Source organism: Triticum aestivum, chromosome 6D (genome assembly GCF_018294505.1).
Source record: "Triticum aestivum cultivar Chinese Spring chromosome 6D, IWGSC CS RefSeq v2.1, whole genome shotgun sequence".
Classification (NCBI taxonomy): domain Eukaryota; kingdom Viridiplantae; phylum Streptophyta; class Magnoliopsida; order Poales; family Poaceae; genus Triticum; species Triticum aestivum.
In genome coordinates this window covers 472,155,797-472,177,177 of record NC_057811.1, presented here as the reverse complement: position 1 = coordinate 472,177,177, position 21,381 = coordinate 472,155,797, and the positions used below count along the sequence as shown (strand labels likewise).

The following is a 21,381-nucleotide window of genomic DNA, read 5'->3' as shown; positions in this document are numbered from 1 at the left end:
CGAGCCAGCGCGAGCCCGATCCCGATCTGGATCGGGGTCTCCTGTAGTAGTCTGCTGTAGCAGTTGACCAAAAAAAAGAGCTCCTCATGTCTTCTTCGGGCTATGTCGTCGTTCCTCGGCGCTCGGTGATCTTCGATGGCACCAACTATGCCGAGTTTGCGGGCTTTATGCGTATCCACATCCGTGGTCTTCTTCTGTGGGGTGTTCTCTCTGGCGAGGTCCCCTGTCCGCCTTGCCCTGTTGCTCCAGTGGCTCCTACCCCGCCAGCACCGCCGGTTCTTGCTGCTGATGCTTCTCAGGCTGATCGTGATGCCGCCAAGGCTCTCGATGATACTGCAGTTGATGCCTATGATCAGCAGATGTCAGCCTATTCGGATGCCCTTTCTGCCTATCGTGATGATCTGTCTGCTTACACTCAGTGGTGCAATGATGATGCTCGTGCTGCTGTTGTTCTTACTGCGAGTGTCCTTCCTCAATTCGCCTCGGAGTTCATGGGACTTGACACAATTGCAGCGATGTGGTCTTATCTCTGTCAGCGCTATCAGCCCTCTGATGATGCTCTCTACCTATCTGTGGTGCGTCAGGAGCATGCACTCCAGCAAGGTGATTCCTCTGTTGATGAGTTCTATTCACAGTGCTCTGCCATCTGGCGTCAGCTTGACTCTCTTTGGACCGTCGTTTGTGGAACTTGCCGTTGCTGTCAGACTACACGGTCCGATTTGGAGTTTCAGCGGGTTCACGAGTTCTTATCTCGTCTTTGCTCTGAGTTCGAGCCTCGCCGTGCTCACTTGCTAGCTCGTGGTCGTGTTCCTATCTCGGAGGTACTTGCTGAGCTTCGTGCTGAAGAGACCCACCTACGCTCTGCTGGGTTACTTGTGGTTCCATCAGTGTTGGCCGCCCGAGCTCCTATGCCACCTGCTCGCCTCACCGCTCCACCGCTCCTGCCTATTCCTTCAGGGGGTGGGTCGTCCTTCTTATGCTGAGAGGGGCCGGTCGCGCTGTGACACCTTCTGTGGCTACTGCTCTCGGCCAGGTCACCCAGAGTCTGATTGCCGTGAGAAGAAGCGAGACCAGAGGCGCTCCTCTTCCAGTGGGACTCCTGGATCCTCCTCGACCCCGTCACTCACTGACCAGGACATTATGAGGCTCAAGCGTCTCTTAGCTTCCTCAGGCTCTTCGTAGACCGGTTCCGCTGCTGCTGTGACTGCAGCCACTGCTCCACCACCGCAGGCATCTACACAGTCAGGTACATCTTCGTGGGTTCTAGATTCTGAAGCCACTTTTCATATGTCTTCTGATTCTTCCGTGTTGTCTTCTCTCCGACCTCTTAATTCGCCTGTTAATGTTCTTATCGCTGATGGCACACCTCTTCATGTTGCTAGCTGTGGTCTTCTTTCCACTCCATCTTTTTCTGTTCCTAGTGTTTCACATGTTCCTCGCCTCACTATGAATCTTTTTTCCGCTGCCCAACTTACTGATTCTGGTTGTCGTGTCATTCTTAATACCGACTCTTGCTCCATTCAGGATCGTCGCACCAAGGCTTTGGTTGGTGCTGGCCCCCGGCGCCGTGAGTCAGAGGGCCTTTGGGAGGTTGACTGGCTTTGTGTTCCTTCCGCTGCCACCACTTCAGCCAGCTCCCATGCTCTTGTTGCCTCTTCGTCTGCGTCCTTCCAGCAGTGGCATCATCGCCTTGGTCACATATGTGGCTCTTGCTTGTCTTCTTTAGTTCGCCAGGGCCTCTTAGGGTCTGTATCTGGAGATGTTTTTTTACACTGTAATGGCTGCAGACTTGGCAAACAGACCCAGTTACCTTATCCTATCAGTGACTCGGTATCTCAGCGTCCTTTTGACTTAGTTCATTCTGATGTATGGGGTCCTGCTCCCTTTGATTCGAAAGGTGGTCACCGCTACTATATCTTGTTTATTGATGATTTCTCTCGCTACACTTGGTTCTCTCTATATACAAACGTTTTGCTGCCATGGTTCACACCCAGTTTTCCACGCCCATTCGTACTTTTTGTGCTGACTCCGCTGGTGAGTTTATCTCCTAGCTGTTGCGTGGTTTTCTTGCGGAACAGGGTACTCTTGCCCAGTTCTCATGTCCTGGTGCACATGCTCAGAATGGCGTTGCCGAACGTAAGCATCATCATCTACTTGAGACGGCTTGTGCTCTGATGATTGCCGCTTCTCTCCCACCCTATTTTTGGGCAGGTTGTTTCTGCATCCACCTATATCATCAACATACAGCCATCGACTGCTCTGCAGGGTGGTATTCCTATGGAGTGTCTCACTGGTCGCTCTCCTGACTACTCAGCTCTTCGTATGTTTGGATGTGTGTGCTATGTCCTTCTTGCCCCGCGAGAACGCACCAAACTGACTGCTCAGTCGGTTGAGTGTGTTTTTCTTGGCTACAGTGATGAGCACAAGGGCTATCGCTGCTGGGATCCTGTTGGTCGTCGTTTGCGCATCTCGCGTGATGTGACCTTTGACGAGTCTCGCTCTTACTACCCACGTCCTTCTACCTCGAGCTTCTCTGTGGACGATCTTTCTTTTCTTCTTCTCCCTGATACACCCTGCTATGTGCCTCCTCATGTTTTTCCTCCTCCGCCTGCACCTCTCCTTCCTTCTCCTTCACCACCGACACCATCTTCCCCATCGTCCTCCTCCAACTCTCCACCATCATCTCCAGTCCGTCGCCCTCTCTCACCATTTCCTCTTCACTATACTCGTCGCCCTCGTTCTGAGGATGTTTCCCCGATGCGCCTTCCACCTCTGGTGCACCTCCTTTCACGCCTCCCCCGGTTCATAACCTCCGTGCTCGGCCTCGCCCCCCGCCTGATCGCTACTCTCCTGATCGGTACGGTCTCTCTGTTATTGCTGAGCCCACTTCCTATCGGACTGCCATGACTCAGCCTGAATGGCAGCTTGCGATGGCTGAAGAGCTTGCTGCCCTTGAGCGCTCTGGCACATGGGATCTGGTTTCCCTCCCTTCCGGTGTCCGTCCCATCACCTGCAAGTGGGTCTACAAGATTAAGACTCGCTCTGATGGTTCTCTTGAGCGCTACAAAGCGCGCCTTGTGGCCCGTGGTTTTCAGCAGGAGCAGGGACGCGATTATGATGAGACATTCGCTCTTGTGGCCCACATGACCACTGTTCACACTCTTCTTGCTGTTGCTTCTGTTCGTCATTGGTCTATCTCTCAACTTGATGTTCAGAACGCTTTTCTTAATGGCGAGTTGCGTGAGGAGGTTTATATGCAGCCACCACCGGGGTACTATGCTCCTGATGGTTTGGTCTGTCGACTTCGCCGCTCCCTCTATGGTCTTAAACAGGCCCCTCGCGCCTGGTTTGAGCGCTTCGCCTCTGTGGTGACTGCCGCTGGTCATCTTCTTCGTCGGAGGTGGCCGGCCAGAGGCTTGGTGATTCGATCTCGAGATCCATCATCTAGTCCCGGCTGCGAGTTGGGGAGACATGGTTGCCGGTGAAAACCGAGCCGATGGCAGGCGATGGCGGCGTTCTACGCCGTTACCTTGATGAAGGCATCGTCGTGTAACTACTGTCGACCCACTCGTGCTGCTCCGGGGGAAACCCTAGGACCTGGTGTTCCAGATCGGACGATGGCGGCACTGCGGTGTCGTTTCTCTCTTGGGAGCATCGTTTGTGGAGCAGAGCTGGAAGTCAGAGGCAGGAGGTGGAGCGGCTTCGTCTTGCGCGGAGCTTCGGTGGAGATGTCAAGTCATGCCTGATCGACAGGTGCTACGCTTTGTCATGCCTGGTCGGCAGGTGCTACGCACGACAGATCTTCCAAAGACTTCAAGCTGTGTCGGCTGGTGGTACTTGGCAGCATGGTGCTGAGGTGTATCAGTGGCGACCGCGACGTGCTCAGCTGTTTGCGCGCAGGAAGGAGGTGCCGTTGGGCGCCATGGTGACGTCGACGATAGCTGCACCGAGCAAGGTTGATGCATTAGTACAGTTCTGAAGATGGAGCGGTGGCAGTTGGCGGCGGCGGCCTATGAGAGCACGCCGGACCGGTGAGACCCATGCCCGGCAGGCGTCCTGGATGGGACCTCAGGTCTTAGATGTTATGTTTGGCTGTGATGTCTGTTTGGTATTAGGCCCAGGCTATCTGCGCCCCTTTATCAACTGGATAGGTGTAGCGACAGTTTGTTGCTTAGACGGCGGCTTTAGTCTTACTATTGTATTATTTTGTAAGGTCTTGTGAGAATAATTAATAAAGTGGCTGTATGCATCGCTCAGATGCAGAGGCCAGGGGTCATCCTCCTTTTCTAAAAAAAAGAAGTAAACCTCATTAAGGCAGCAAGGACAGACAAAAAGCATAATCTGGAGAATGGGAAAGATCAGGGGGCCGCCACATCTTCGTCGGGTGGGTCAGCTAGTTCATCATTAGTTGAGTAAATTGCACAAAAGCATCATTTTAAAGGCTAGGTTTGCGAAAAATACTACAATACATTTTTTTTGCAAAAAATACCACGTCTACCGTAATGTTTTTGCAAAAAACACTGATAGGCGGATCGGGCTTAGTTAAGTGAGTTTATGACAAATGGGGTTCGCCAGTCAGTCAGGCTGACATGGCACAGCCTAAATAACGGCGACGCTGGCTAACGTTATCATCATGTGTGGCCACATGGGTCCACCTGTCATTGAAACAAAAAAGAAAAAAAAATTGATGCTCGTCAACCTCCCGTCGTTGGACCAATACGTCCAGAGCTGCTGCTGCCGCGCCCGCTGCTCGCCGCAGCCGCCGCGCCTCGCTGCTGACGCCACCACTCGTTGTTGCCGCGCCCGCTGCTCGCCGCGCCCGCTGCCTGCTCGCTGTTCGCCATGCCCGCCGCGCCCGCTGCCTGCTCGCTGTTCGCCATGCCCGCCGCGCCCGCTGCCTGCTGCGCCTGCTGCTCACTACTGCGGCTCGTCCCAACCCCGACCGAGGTCGCCCGTCCTGCCCCCAGACGAGGCAGAGCCCGCCATAGTCGTTGCCGCACCGAGGCAGAGCCCGCCCTTCATCCGCCCTTGGGCGAGGCAGAGGCCTTCACGCCGCCAGTGCCATCCTTGAGCATGACCACCGCATCCCGGCGCCACCGTCCTTGACCTTCGTCGCCTGGCTGAGCCTCGCGACGGCGGTCTTTGTCCGCGAGCCTATGCACGCACGCAAATTGTTCGATGGAATGCCCAAGAGAGGCTTGTTAGGCTGACAAGCGGGCCCCATGTCCAGCAAACGTTTTCATGTAACGGTGTGAGAAATTGGTGCCATGTCAGCCTGACTGGCGGGCCCCATTTGTCATAAACTCACTTAACTGAGCCCGATCCGCCGATCAGTGTTTTTTGTAAAAAGATTACCGTAGACGTGGTGTTTTCTGCAAAAAAAAGATGTATTGTAGTGTTTTTTGCAAACCTAGCCTTTAAAGTGGTGGTTTTGTGCAATTTACTCTCATTAGTTGGGGCAGTTGGATTATTTTTAAAGAGGACCCATTGGGCCACCAGTATAAAATTTGAGGTCACACCACTGCCAATGATAGATGAAACATATGAAAAGTATGTCATGAGAATAATCTCTTAGAAGAAGGCTAGGTTGATATTTGCTAACTCGATCACCACTGGTGCTCGTTTTCTGACGGGAGGGAAGAGAAGGTAGGGACTGAATAAGGGCCTGAACATGAAAAGGTACAGGGTTTTGAACTGAAAATTGCTTGAAGAGATGTAAAATTTAAAGCAGAAACAACTAGATGTAAATCTTAAAGCAGAAACAATGAGAAAGGACACGATAAGAGACTACAGAGAGCACAAGAAAGTGGAAATGGCAAGAATTAAACATAAACAGAGATCAGAATATAGTCTAGAAGACATAATGATTATTAATGGCAAAGTCATAGACAATTGGTAATGGAGAATAACCTTTTTTACAACTTAATACAAATTCTGTGCACGGAAAATTCTGTGCACCATCCAAATAGGATATATCTCTACTACTTGAAAAGAAACGTAAGGTTCCCGTTTCACCTTTCTTCCCACCATCCCTTCATCCAACCTTCCACGTATAATAATCAATCACCTTAATTTACTTACCTTCTGAACCAATTCCACTTTAGTTTTCTTACCAAATTTCTAATCCAAATATAAGGTAAATCACGGTCAGAATTTGATGAACATTTATTTACACAATCGTATACTATGGGCAGGTAAATCACTTCTGATCATAATATCATAATATAAGGTAAATCACAAACGAAATTTGATGAACATTTATTTACACAATCACATATTATGGGCAGGTAAATCACAATCTAACGTACTAGAATATTTATACCCATTGCAACGCACGAGCATTGTTCTAGTTTATAAAAGAAAAAGAGGGAAATAGTTCACCCAAGTATGTATCGCTAGAGACGATACAAGCAGAAGTGAGGCCACCACTAAGAGCATCTCCAGCCGCGCCCCCAACAGACCCCCCCCCAGGCCACTTTTTCGGCGCCGGCGCCAAAAAAACGCCCCAGCCGCGCCCCCAGGACGCCGAAAAGCGCCGGTTCGGCCCTTTTTTCGCCCGGCGGTCGCAGGCCAAACCCGGCGCACTGGGGGGCGATCGGGGGCTCCGGCGCAAGGGAAAAGCGCGGCTGGCCCACACCGTCAGGTGAAAAGTCAAGATTTTCTTCTCCGACTCGCCTCCCACCCCCCGCGCCCTCGGCCGCCACTAGCTATATCCCGGCGCCGCCCGCCGCCCTTCACCGCTAGATAGCCATTCCCCGCCGGAAGAATAGCAGAGGTTCGCCGCGGCAGCCCCTCCAACAGCAGCTGGGCGTTTTCGGCCGCCGTTTCCGGCCGCGGAGGGGCAGTTTAGCGGCGGGTACACGCCCACCGGGCGCAAGGTGTTCGGCGATTTGCCTGCCTCGGCGATGGACTCGGATGACGAGAAAGCGCTCGCCGCGCTGCTGGAGGAGGAAGCCGAGGCCGGCATCCAGGAAGAAGAGCATCTCATGGTGCTCGCCGCCCTCGCCCAACTGCTGGCGAGCATAGAAAAGCCGCGGCGAGGTGGCTCGGCGCCGGGGCGGGTGAAAGCAAAGAACCGGCATCGTCTCGAAGGCTACTGCATGCTCTACTCCGACTACTTCGCCGATGCTCCACTTCACGGTGACAAAACATTTCGGCGCCGTTATCAGATGAGCCGAAAGCTCTTCCTCGGGATTGTGAATTCCATCCGGAAGTTCGACAGCTACTTCAAGTGCAAGATGGATTGCACCGGCAAACTTGGATTCACCTCGATCCAGAAGTGCACGACAGCGATGAGGATGCTTGCATACAGAGCTCCCGGTGATTCACTCGACGACTATGGGCGCATGGCCGAGTCCTCTAGCCGAAGTTGATCACCAGCTACCGGCAACCTGGACTGCCTACCTCAGTATGCGTGAGGAGATCTGTCGTGGAATTGTCACGGCAGATGTCCTCGAGCTAGGACTTAGTCGTGGAGCCATCGCAGCTAGGAAGCTTGAAGGGGTTAATGCGGGACAAGGAACACGAGGGTTTATACTGGTTCGGCCCCTTACGGTGAAGGTAAAAGCCTACGTCCAGTTTGGGGTGGTATTGATTAGGGTTACAATCACCGGGGAGCTAAACTGCTATGCCCGGCTCTTGAGGAGATTGTTCTTGTTCCTAAACCGCTGCCGGGTCGTCCCTTTATATAGGGAGGCTGACGCCCTGCAGCTCTCAGAGTCCCGGCCGACTCATAAGAGTGTCCGGCTCGGACTCTCAACTATTCTTGCCTTACACTACAAGTTCTACCATAATAATGATTGCAACTACGGGCTTTAAGCCCTATCCGGGTCTTAAGCCCATCTTTGGCCCACCGTCTTCACGCTTGGCGCCGGGCTTCGGGCAATGATCATTAGAGTAACCCGGCCCCTCCTGGCGGGTGACTCTAAGGTTTATATCCTCAACATTAGGCCCCAGATTGATTTGAGCCGGCTCATGTCAATCTTCCATTCCTTCGACAGAAAAATCTCCGGCTTTACACATGGGTGAAGGCCATAACCCGGCATGACGTCACCCTCTGGTCTCCGGATAATCCGCCGTGACGTCATCTTCCATTAAGCCCGTTGTTTACTCCGCCAGATCCGCAACGGATCTTTGCTTTTACTGTCATCCCGAAAATCGAGGCGTTACGTGGGGAGATAACCACACCGTGGTTTCCTTGATTCTCGCGCCCACTTATGAGCTCGCCTTATAAATAGGCCGGCCCGACGGGCCTTTCTCACTCTCCTTCCTCTGTCGTCTCCTTCCTCTCACTGTCCCGTGCTACTCGAGCTCCGCCGCCGTCGCCACCGCGGGTCTTCTCGTCGTCACCAGCTCAGGCCGCTGCATCACCCTGAACGGACCAGAGAAACGCGACAACCTCCGCGGCTCTCCAGCTCCGGTAAGTCTTGCTTGTCCTGTAGAATAGATCTGCCGTAGGGTTCGTCCGCGTTCTTCGTGTTCGTCGCCATTGCCACAAACTCCGGTAGTTTTCTTTCTTACTGCTCCTTTTGATTTTAGATCTGCATAAAACTATTGCGGTAGACGTTTAGCACCCATTTTACACGCGAGTAGCCTTCTTTGCACTGCATAAGAACTTTGTTCGGGCCCAAGAACTTCTCCTGCCTCCGTTTTTAGGTCTAGGAATTTTCCTTTTAGTCGACCATTTTGATCCAAAAATTTTACTGCGATGTGTGAAACATGTTTTACCACACTTAGTAAAAATTGCAATCCTTAAATCTCGGCGGTTTACATTTCTGGTTTAAAGAAACCACGCGCCGTAGAACCTTCCGGCTTAAAGAAAACCATGCGCCATAAAATTTCCGGCTTAACTGTGATAAAGCCTGTAGACAATCAAATTACTCTCAATCCCTCGGCGGCTTAAATAGCCCGATGCACTTAAATGTATACCATTAGTCCCCTTCATAAGCCGCCACCTTGATCTTGAACCGAGATTCCTTCCGGCTCATAATTAACCCGGACGTTTTTCCTTTTATCATAGACTGCCGACTTTCACCATGCCTCCCAAAGCTCCCATTACTTGCAACTGGATGAGGTCCAATGTCACCAATGAGACCCTAGCAGATTTTGTCAAGTCCGGATATCTGCCCAAGAAGGACGTCATGTCCTACCATGCCCCTGACCCGTCAGAAGAGAGACCACAGCCAAAGGATGGGGAGGTAGTGATTTTTGCGGATCACATGAGCCGGGGCTTCGCACCGCCCGGCTCAAAGTTTTTTAGACATGTTCTAAACTTCTTCGATTTGCGGCCTCAAGACATAGGACCCAACTCAGTGTCCAACATCTGCAACTTCCAAGTATCCTGCGAGGTTTACCTTGGAGAGGAACCAAGTCTGCTGCTCTTCAGAGAGCTTTTTTATTTGAACCGTCAGAATGAGTGCGTGAATGGGCCAAGTCTGGAGCTAGGCGGCATCTTCATCCAGCGGCGTAGGGACTGCCTTTTCCCTTACGCAGAGCCGCCCAGCCACCCCAAGGACTGGAATCTGACGTGGTTTTACTGCCAAGACACGTCGCCGGCTGACGAGAGTCCGTTGCCCGGCTTTCGCCCCTCGCGTCTGGAGCCGACTCACCCACTGTCGGACAAGCTGACTCAAGCGGAGCGCCAGCCTCTGCTCCCCACCATCAACAAGATCAAGGCTCTCCTGGGCAATGGTCTGAACGGAGTCGACCTGGTCCGAGTCTGGATCTCATGGCGGGTGATCCCATTGAGCCGCCGCCCCGGCTTAATGTGTGAGTACACGGGCCGAAAAGATGACCCTCAGAGACACAGCCGCAACGATCTTCCTGAAGATGTTGCAGAAGAAAAGACCAAGGCTCTTTTGAATGAGAGCCTGGCAGACTGCGGAAGGACCGGGCTAGCCCCCTTCTGCAAGACCAACCCAGCCCCAGCGGTAAGCCACTAATCTGAACATCTTATCTGTACATACCTTTCATCTGAATCATTTTAAGAAAACCTCATTGTACTTTTCAGGCTGATGATAAATTCTGGCGGGTCAAGTATGACCATGAAGCGGCCAAGAAGGCCAGAAAGGCGAAGAAAGCCGCCAAGAAAGCCGCCCCTCGCAAGAAAAGAAACAGGCCTACTGCTTCAGAGCTGATGCAATTAAGCGACAGCTCTGAGTCAGAGGTAACCCCTGAGCCTTTAAGTCCTTGCTATATTTGTTGTTTGTTGCTGTCCGCCTTATCCATACTTGCTCATTGACAGGATGACACCGGCGCAAGTAACCCGGTGGTTGAAGAGGTAATGTCACTTTCCTCCGACTCGGAGCCCTTGCCAAAGCTGAAAGTCCGAAGGGTAACACGAAAAGTAAGCTTTTCACATCCTTTAGCTTATCAAGACCCTCAATTTTCTTTGAAGCGACAGGTTCATGAAAGCCGGCGTCACACCCGGACCAACAAAGACACCGACCTTTCCACCGGGTTACCTGACACATCAAGGAAGCGCCGAACTGAGGTTATTTCCCACTTGTACCCTTTTCATCAGTTGGCGGGTGTTATCCGTCAGCCACTCAATTCTTCTGACTCCAATTATCAGGAGACCTCCCCCTCTTCGGCGACTCTATGCAGTCGAGTCTTCCGGCTTTCAAGACCGCGCCCGGGTAATGACAACCATCTCACATTATACTTGTCTTTACTTACCCTTTTTGTGCTTAACGTTTCTGTCCTTTCAGTGCCCAGGCAAAGCTCACCAAAAGAGCGAAGAAGACCAAGTCAGCCGGAGTGCCGGATTTTCCTGACCCGGAGGTGACGGCTCAAGAACCGCCAGCTGCCTCCGCCCCCGAAGCCACCATTCCAACCGACAAGGCACCTGAGGCCGCTGCCCCAACTACCAAGACAACTACAGAAGCTTCCGTTAACCCGGAGGCCTCCAGCTCGGCTCCACCAGCAGACGACCCGGACGTGGTAATCACCCGGACGGCATTTGTTGAGCCGGGGAGACCTACCGCACTGGCTAAGTGCTCCGCTAAGGGGGAGTTGCTGCAGCCCCACCGGGTGAACCTGGACCTCTCCGACCACACCAACCTGAGCATTGGAGAGCTCGTCTCTGGCTACATCAGCCAAGTGCACAAGAGCCGGGACGCAGAGGTTGCCATGGTGAACCTGATCCAGCAAAAATCCGAGGTATCCTTCTGCTATCCTCTTACTTACTGCATAGTTACCTTTATCATGCTAGCCCCCAAGTCGGCGACTTATGATTAAATATGTGGTAGACTTAGGTTCCGGCTTACTCAATTGAACCGGCAGTTTGTAGATAGACACATTCAATACGCATTAGCCCCCAAGTGCCAAGTGTCTTTGCTTGGAAAACGCTTGGGACTTATATAGTAACTGTTCATGTCATGACCCGGAATTTTATACAGGCTGCTGGCAAGAAGCTTGAGGCTGACCTTACCGATGTCAAGAGCCGGCTGAAGATGCAAGAGATGGAGACCCGGAAGGCAAACGCCAAGTTCGTGTCCAGCATCGCCGCGCAAGAAAAGCTGAAGACGGAGTTTGATGCTGAGCGGAAGGCATGGGCCGAAGAGAAGGCCGCCTTGGTAACCCGGGCTGAACAGGCGGAGAAGACTCTCTCCGAAAAGACCGCCGAGCTCTCCGGCCTAAAGCGCCAGGTTTCCCAGATGGTGGCCGCCATCTTCGGTAAGTCGCCTCGCCGGCTTTCATCAAGTTTAAAATGTTTATATCTCATAATTCATCCTTGTCGCCGGCTTGTCTGATTCTGTTAAACAGGTCCCAGAAGTGCCAACCTCAACCAGAGCGTGGTCACCAAGCTGAAGGCCGTGTATACCCTGGTGGAGCAGCTCTACACCGGGTCACAGCGTGCCTTAGCTGTGGTGGCCCTATCCAACGAGGTGCCGACTCACCTGGCAGAAGTCCTGCGCCGGCTCGCCGTTCTGCCTCAGCGGATCCAAGAGCTGCGACGGGCCTCTACGAGAGCCGGAGCGATCGCTGCGCTGAGCCGGGCCAAGGCATTCCTGCCGGAGTTAGACCCGGCGGACATCGCCCTTGGCTATCCAAGCCTGAAGGAAGACGGCTCAGCTTTCGATCAGAAGGATTTCGCAGCTTGCGTGAAGGTTGTACGCCCGGTGGCCACCCTTATCGGGAACGACACAGATCTAACCAAGTACCAGCCGGGTTACAATGCGGAGAATCAGAGGATTCTAACCCCTCGCTATGAAGCCCTCAACTTGATCCCGCCGGCTCGTCAGCACACTTTCGCCCCGGAGATTGACCCGGCCGGGTTAATTGACGAGGAAGCCCAATTCGAAGCTCTCAGCGGCATCGACTGGAAGTCATCAACCTTCCAAGTCTTGGGATCAGCCGGAGGAGAGGATAGGAACGAGCCGGAGACTTCAACTCAGCAAGCATCATAACTCGGCTGGCAATTCACCAAACAGTGCTCCACCCTTTTAGACTTGATGAATTTTGTAATAGAGTAGGTGCAACAGTTTATCTCTGCCGTGCCATCGTGCACGTATTGAATACTAAAGTCTTTTGAAGTTGTCTCTTTGATATTTCTCCGGGTCATAATCAATCATTTGTTTTTCTTAACCTCAAAAGAGGTGCCTGTAATTATCCTGCATAGAAGGGCAAATCACAAGTCTCGAGGCGGCTTACCGCCGGCCGACAAGCATACTTCCGGTTTAGATAACCCGGATAAGAAGGTTGGTACCGCAACTCCGGTTTACCTGTCTTATAACACCCATTGTGTTCAGCAATACTGTAAACCCAAGTGAAGCCGGCAAGGTGAAACCCGGTCGTACACACTTAGAAATAATCAGAAGAAACTTGTTATAAAGCAGAAGAACGTAGGGGCTTCCGGTTCGGATACGACTAGAGACCCGGCCCAAAGGGGTTATGCTAAGATTCGTATACGATCATATAGCCCCCAGTGGGTATGGCGATGCCAATCAAGAGGGTATCGACAGCTATGTTCTCTTTGGTTCGAATACGACCCATATTTGAACAGGAAGCCCCCAAGTGATTTTAAGAATTGTTTAACGACGCTGATTCGAATACGATCCACGTCGGTTCTCAGAGGGGCTACACTATGATTCAAATATGACCAAAGGTAACCTCCCAATGAGCTCGGCACTTTGCCAATCAAATGGGTATCGACAGCTATGTTCTCTTTGGTTCGAATACGACCCATGTTTGAACAGGAAGCCCCCAAGTGACCTTACTGCTTACGGCTGAATTCGAATACGATCATAAGCCGGATCCTCCTTTAAGTCATCATGTAATCTTGCAATGAAAACAACACGTGCATATTTGGAGGAGAAAAAAGGACAGAGGTCCTGCTTTATTGCTTATCATAATATATACATGGCTGAGAGAAATATGTACACCACGAGAGCCGGTGGCTCAAGTGTAGTAAGGCCGAAGCTAAGCTATGTTCCACGGCCGACGGGTCTCTTCCTCCGACTTACGTGAATCTTTGTGCTCCCGAATATCAATGAGGTAGTATGACCCGTTGTGCAAGTTCTTGCTGACCACAAAGGGCCCTTCCCAAGGCGGGGATAACTTGTGTGCATCTGTTTGATCCTGGATGAGCCGGAGCACGAGATCGCCTTCCTGGAAGACCCGGGATTTAACCCGGCGGCTATGATAACGGCGCAGGTCTTGTTGGTAAATCGCTGAACGGGCTGCTGCCACATCACGCTGTTCGTCCAACAAGTCAAGAGCATCTTGGCGCGCCTGTTCATTATCCGTCTCAACATAAGCCGCCACTCGAGGTGAGTCATGACGGATATCACTGGGGAGGACTGCTTCTGCCCCATAAACCATAAAGAAAGGAGTGAAGCCTGTAGACCTGTTAGGAGTAGTGTTGATGCTCCATAACACGGAGGGCAACTCCTCCACCCAACAACCCGGCGTCCGTTGCAAAGGGACCAAAAGCCGGGGCTTGACACCCTTCAGAATCTCCTGATTAGCTCTCTCAGCTTGACCATTGGATTGAGGATGAGCCACTGAGGAAACATCAAGTCGGATATGCTCTCGTTGACAAAACTCTTCCATGGCGCCTTTGAAGAGATTGGTGACATTGTCAGTTATAATGTTGTGCGGAAAACCAAAGCGGAAAATCACCTTTTTCATAAATTGAACCGCCGTGGCTGCATCGCACCTGCTAACTGGCTCAGCTTCCACCCACTTTGTGAATTTGTCAACTGCCACCAAGAGGTGGGTCTTCTTATCCTTGGACCTTTTAAAAGGCCCAACCATATCAAGCCCCCAGACCGTAAAGGGCCAAGTGATTGGGATCATCCTCAGCTCCTGAGCCAGCACATGAGCCCGTCGTGAGAACCTCTGGCAACCATCACATTTACTGACCAAGTCCTCTGCATCAGCATGAGCCGTCAGCCAATAAAAACCATGGCGAAAAGCCTTGGCCACAAGAGACTTTGAGCCGGCGTGATGGCCACAATCCCCTTCATGGACCTCACGCAAGATTTCTTGGCATTCCTCAGGGGAGACACAACGCTGAAACGCCCCTGTAACACTGCGATGATGCAACTCACTGTCGATAACAATCATTGACTTAGCCCGCCGGGTTATTTGCCTGGCCAAAGTTTCATCCTCAGGCAACTCGCCCCGGGTCATGTAAGCCAGATATGGCATTGTCCAGTCTGGTATGATATGGAGAGCCGCCACCAGTCGCGCCTCCGGGTCAGGGACAGCCAAGTCTTCCTCTGTAGGCAACTTAACAGAAGGGCTATACAGGACGTCCAGGAAAGTGTTAGGCGGCACCGGTTTTCGCTGAGAGCCCAGCCGGCTTAAAGCATCCGCCGCCTCGTTCTTCCTGCGATCGATGTGTTCCACTTGGTAACCCTGAAAGTGTCCAGCAATGGCATCAACCTCGCGGCGATAAGCCGCCATGAGAGGGTCCTTAGAGTCCCACTTGCCCGATACTTGTTGAGCCACCAAGTCTGAATCACCGAAACACCTTACCCGGCTCAAGCTCATCTCCTTAGCCATCCGGAGACCATGGAGCAAGGCCTCGTACTCAGCCGCATTGTTAGTGCAAGGAAACATCAACCGTAGCACATAATGGAACTTGTCACCTTTAGGGGAAGCCAATACAACTCCAGCCCCCGAGCCCTCCAACTGCCTGGACCCGTCAAAATGGATAGTCCAATATGTGTTATCCGGCTTCTGCTCGGGCACTTGTGACTCCTGGCGGGTTACTAGACCCTGCACCTGGCGTGTTGAAGAGGTTGCGTGGATCGTAAACCGGAGGGAGTCGAGATTGGGTCTTTTGATGCCTCCTTCTCATGACCTCATTGGACGCGTTCTGATCCATCGTGAGTTGGAAGGACTGCGCCTGGATCAGCTGAGTTTGGGCATCGAGAGCCGCCCTCTCTGCAGCCATCCTGATCCCTTCCGCTGCAAGCTCCTCCTTAGCTTTCACTAGATCCAATTTTAACTGTGCCACCTCCGCATCATGCTGAGCTTGATCCGCCGGGTCAACCGTGGCGGTTAACAGGGCCGTCATCTTGTCTGTGAGATCCATCAGCACCTGAGCCGGAGAAGGCACCGGGTTTCCCGCTCCAGCAGCGGGGTTCTGAACAGGCTGCGCGCCAGCCATAAAGACTCCAACCTGACTTGGCGACTCAAACGGGTCCGGAATACTGTCACCATCGGAACAACCCATGAGCCTGCCATCTTGAAGTTGATACAACGAGTTTGACTCATCGGTGGCCGACTCGCCGTCAGAGCCGGCGGCCGCCTCATCACCAGACCCAGATAGATCAGAGGGCCCTCCGTGGATACATCCACAAACGCGCGCCTTAAGGCAGGCCGGGCCCGGGCGGGTCGTGCACGCTGAGTCGTCTCGATGAGATCGGCGCAGAGATCCGGCTCAGGGCCCGGCTCACCAATCTTGCCAATGAAAACATGAATTCCGCCGAAGGGGACCCGGTACCCGTACTCAATTGAGCCGGCGTCGGGACCCCAGTTTGCATCGTCGATGTAGAGCTTGCCGCGACGACTCTTGGTCATCCGGCCCACAGCGTATCCCTTGAGCTCTTCGAAGCTGCCCTTCAAGAACTCAAATCCACCGTGCGCTGGCCCCACGGTGGGCGCCAACTGTCGTGGAATTGTCACGGCAGATGTCCTCGAGCTAGGACTTAGTCGTGGAGCCATCGCAGCTAGGAAGCTTGAAGGGGTTAATGCGGGACAAGGAACACGAGGGTTTATACTGGTTCGGCCCCTTACGGTGAAGGTAAAAGCCTACGTCCAGTTTGGGGTGGTATTGATTAGGGTTACAATCACCGGGGAGCTAAACTGCTATGCCCGACTCTTGAGGAGATTGTTCTTGTTCCTAAACCGCTGCCGGGTCGTCCCTTTATATAGGGAGGCTGACGCCCTGCAGCTCTCAGAGTCCCGGCCGACTCATAAGAGTGTCCGGCTCGGACTCTCAACTATTCTTGCCTTACACTACAAGTTCTACCATAATAATAATTGCAACTACGGGCTTTAAGCCATATCCGGGTCTTAAGCCCATCTTTGGCCCACCGTCTTCACGCTTGGCGCCGGGCTTCGGGCAATGATCATTAGAGTAACCCGGCCCCTCCTGGCGGGTGACTCTAAGGTTTATATCCTTAACAAGATCCGAGACCCACAATGTGCATCATCAGCTGCAGCATGATCTGGTGGAGCACCTATGGAGGCTCAAGGGCGACGCCGGGCGCGACGTGTGATGAAATATGAGTTTTTATTTGTTAAACTATATAATTTGTAGTTGTACTATTGTGTTGAATTATTTGATTTTTCTGTGATGAACTATGTGATAAAAAAATATTTATGTTCATAATTCAACGCCGAGCCACGGCGAACCACGCCGAATATGGGCCTATTCTCGCCCATATGGGCCCGTTATTTGCCAAAAGGGGGCTGAAAAGTGGGCTGGGCGCAAAACCGTCCCCAGCGCCGATTGTATCGCCAGCTCGCCCTCAGGGGACGATTTTTATGCGTCCTGGGGAGGCAACGGCTGGAGATGCTCTAAGGCACTAACAGCCTTAGTGGTGGAAACAGCACTAAGATGGTGGCCATGGGCTATGGCGACAAAGTTCAAGAGGAAACAGCTGAGGCATAAACCTCAGAGTAGACGATGCAGTCTCAGATGCACGTCTCCCATCTTTATCTTCGACGAGTAATTTCAAGGATCTTCTCGACATGACTCGGGACAACAGGAACATAAAACCGTCCATGGGTAAACATATGACTTTTCAAGTATAAGGCCTGACCTGGCTCATACTTACTGTCATAGCATAACACAATCAGACAAAAAACGGCCGTCTTTTCAGGCTGAATGGCAATTGGTTTTCTTTTCCATCAATCCTATTCTAGGTATATAAACATGCTCTCCTATATGAGAACCCACCATAATAACATACTGAATGAAACAGTCAGCAAGTTCCTTAACGATCAGTCAAGTTCTATTGCACGCTTGGCCAAGATTTCCAAGTAGCACAATACGGACACCTAATTATAAGAATATCTTGAGCTCATGGAAATTTATCATAGAACTGAACTAACCTTCGCATGATCTCCCTTTAACAAGAACAGGGCGTGAGCATGCGACAGCCCTCGTTTTTCAAACTCAACACTACACAACATTGGAAGGTGACAAAGGCATAACTTATATATAAAGCAGCTACTTTTAACTCATGGAAGGCGTTCCAGGAACCAACCACAAGTCCAAATTCCTTTATTACTCTCATGTTCCAAGAGATAATTGTCAACATCATACAGTTTTGCTAGATCAATCTTTATTTACACAATGCACTAGGGAAATCTCACAGAGATCTCTTTAATTTTGTTAGACTAATAACAAAGATTTCCTCAAGAATCACAACCTAACGAGCTCAATGAGGAAATAATACAAAGATAAAAGGCAGATGGTTTTAACAAAATATATCATGTTCAATGGCACTTCATCAGACCAATCATCAGCATATGACACATCGGCAAGACAGGGATTTTCCAAAGTTAGCCGATCTTGGGCAGTCAATGTTTGGAGCAGTTACTCTCTTACGGATGACTGTTGGGGAACTTATGTTGATGCAGTCAATTTCTTGGTATTCCATACACGAACCTGTTGCACATAGCAACATGTCAGCAGCAGTTTAAAGTTTCTAACCAAACTCATGTTCTTTCCATTTGTACATTAGATACCAACAAATACTATAGATGCCCCTAGTCATAGTGAGATGAGTGGGTCCATTTTGTTGTAGCGTCTGACAAGGCAAGATTAACATGAAACTTGTTAACTTTTAACAAGAGTACAAGACTAACCGTGGAATCATCAGATGATGATACTATCTTTCCAACCTCCAAAGCACATCTGAAATTGTGAAATTCGCATTGCAACATGAGCATTATAGTGACAGTAAGACGACAAGTAATGAAACCATTCTTGATGATAGATCATACCAGTCAACTGAAGTGGCTTCACCCTCGTGGCCTTTCAGAACTATAGGGCCACTTTCAGGTTGGTCCACCTGCATAACTGAAAAGAAATTAGCAATTTAGCATGAATACAGTGTATGAAATGTAAAAGAAAAGGTAATAGGAATGCAACAAATACCTGCCACAGGTACACATTGCCATCGCTCGAGCCACCTAAAATATGAGTCCCATCAGGACTAATAGCAGACTGCATTCAAGCACCAAAGCATGTGTTAAATAAAACACATGAAAGAAACTAAGAATATACAGTTGGAAGAGAAGGCTAAACCAGTTGACCACTCACCTTGTTTGACAAAGAAAGACTCAATTTTGCTGCCAGTGTAAGTCTTTATTGGACCCTTGTCCATGTGGAGAGTACTATACAGATAGATCCTGGAAGTGGAAAGCTTATGAAGTCAGAAGCATCCCCTCCAGTGACATCACTTTTTTGCAGTTCTGTATAGTGGACAAATGTTATGCTCACCTGTGATCCATGCATGACGCAGCAATATAAGCACCATATGACTCCTGAGACAAGCAAGAGATCCCATGTGTCACCCCCTCCTGAATGAAAGGATCAGTCAGCCTTAAAACAGAAATACAGAAATATTCTGTTGTAATTGCGCTGCTTGCTTACCAAAGGTTGTGCTGTTGATTGAGAGGTTTTGTTGGAGACAGGGGCTTTAAGGTTCCGTGTATCCCAAAATTTCAGCCTTAAAGCAGTGAAGGATAAGCGGGAGGAGGACCATATCTCGGCCAAAATTATTTGATGTCAGTTGATAGCTGGCCAATAACAAGAGATCAGTCGACCAGAAGACCAGCTGCCTGGAGTTTTTCTCTTCTTAAAAAGAACAATACCTGCATGTTTATAAGCCATGGAGGCGGTGCACCTTCTGGCATACCAAGAGCTTCTTTTAAGTTCTCGGGACAGCATACCTGGCTTCATTTTCCTAAGTTTGGCCTGTTGAGTTCATACATGTATTATGCTCGGTGAGCCATATGGATGTTCCAAACAATTATCAGTTATCTCTGTTCCTGACATTAAGAAGAGAGCGAAGCAAAAGAAGTACCTCAAACTCTTTCCTTCATAGTAAAGGTCACCATGACTAGTCAATTTTGGTTTCCGTGTAAAACCTGCACACAACAAAATTACGGTGAGGCTTGCTTTCCTGCACATTCAGAAGTTAACTCATGTCTAAAATTTGAACATACAGAAGAAACACATCGTACTTATCAGCTATGATATTTACACGTGTACATCAGCAGTATTAGTGCCTAAGTGGCAGGTGATAGAACACCTGGCAAACCAGATATGCATGTAGAGAAGTACTCCCTCCGTCCGAAAATACTTGTCATCAAAATGGATAAAAAGAGATGTATCTAGAACTAAAATACATCTAGATACACCCCCTTTTATCCATTTTGATGAGAAGTATTTCCGGACGGAGGGAGTATATCACAAGGAGAAAACTCAGGCATGTGTTATTCAACACCTAAGTAAAATCAGCTGGAAAATAAATAGTGCTCTGTATCCATCTTGCCCATTATGGAGAACACAGATATATATGGCATGTGCTTCTATGTGCAACTCAGATTGGCCTCAACAGGAATTAACTGACCTGATAATCTATATCCATCTTGCCCATTTTTGGCTGCATATGCCCCCGCTGCTTCTGCTTCAACTTTTTGCTATCCTCTTTCTTGATATATGCCTGAAAATGCATTTGGAAAGCTACTTACAATTTGTCCATCTTGCCCATTTGTGGAATAAAAATTAAAGTGCTAATAAAACAAAACTCCCAAAGTTACCAAGTTGACAAGGGAGATACAATGTCCGTCCATAGCATTGCTACAAAGGACCAAAATATTAAGATGCCTGTCCTATTTTTTCTATTCCACTTGCAGCAATGAAATCAGGAAGTTGGAATGGTTGTTTTCGGATACCTTGCTTGCCCTGAAAGAAATAACATGGTGATGTAAAATCTATTCGACAAGATATAGATAATATGAAGCAAAGCGTAATTTCATGTTCTGAAGATATAAAAAAGTTGCAAAGACCTGGGCAAATGATATACTTGTATACGCAAGCAAAGGAGGACAAGGATCAAGATCCTAGATGGACCTAAATGTCTTTCAAGGGAATGCGTAGCATGAATCAACTAGATCAAACGCTTCAGCATTCATACTACAGCAATCACTCAAGTACAGTACCACCAAGACCTTGCTCCCAGGAAGTTGCAGCATCCCTGCAAGAATTATATATCTGTATAAGAGGGAGGGAAAACCTTATCAACTTTATGTTCCCTCCCCCCTTCGAATAACACCCACCCAGGCACTGCCATGACACTTTGTAATGAGTTCACTAGCTTATGCATGCTGGCCCGAACAGTTGCGGTTATGGGCTTACACTTTTCAATGATGCAAGGACAAAACCCAAGTGTGCTCGGCATTAAGTGAATTTGGGCCTGGCATGGTCTGTCCCTTGGCCCTTGTGTTTTGTTTCTCTTTCCTGCTCTGCATAGCTTTTTTGGTCTTGTTTGGTTTTCTGTCTGTTTTTGGTCGGCTTGTATCTGGTTGTTGTAATCATGGTGCTCTATTTTACAAGTGAGTTACTTTTAATACAAAATGAGACGCATTTAGATACAACATGCATTTAGATGCAGGCCCATGGGAAAAACAAACTTCTGTAACAATGCATGGAAGCATGCAGTATTAGTTAGATGACAGATATTAATTGAGGGAGATGCTCCAACACTTTTACAAGTGGAGTTCAAAGAAACTAGTGATCTGTTTGCATCTGCCTACCAACTCCACTACTAACAACACTATTTTCTGATTGTGCAGTTTATTTCTCAGAGGTGCATCCAAGTACTCGTTACGAAATTATGCATAACA

General features: G+C 50.0%; 1 pseudogene; it reads left to right on the top strand.

The window, feature by feature from the left end:
- The window catches only part of LOC123142734 (poly [ADP-ribose] polymerase 1-like), a 17,482-nt pseudogene extending 12,494 nt beyond the window's left edge, over nt 1-4,988 (top strand).
- Nucleotides 4,989-21,381: the final 16,393 nt, after the last annotated feature.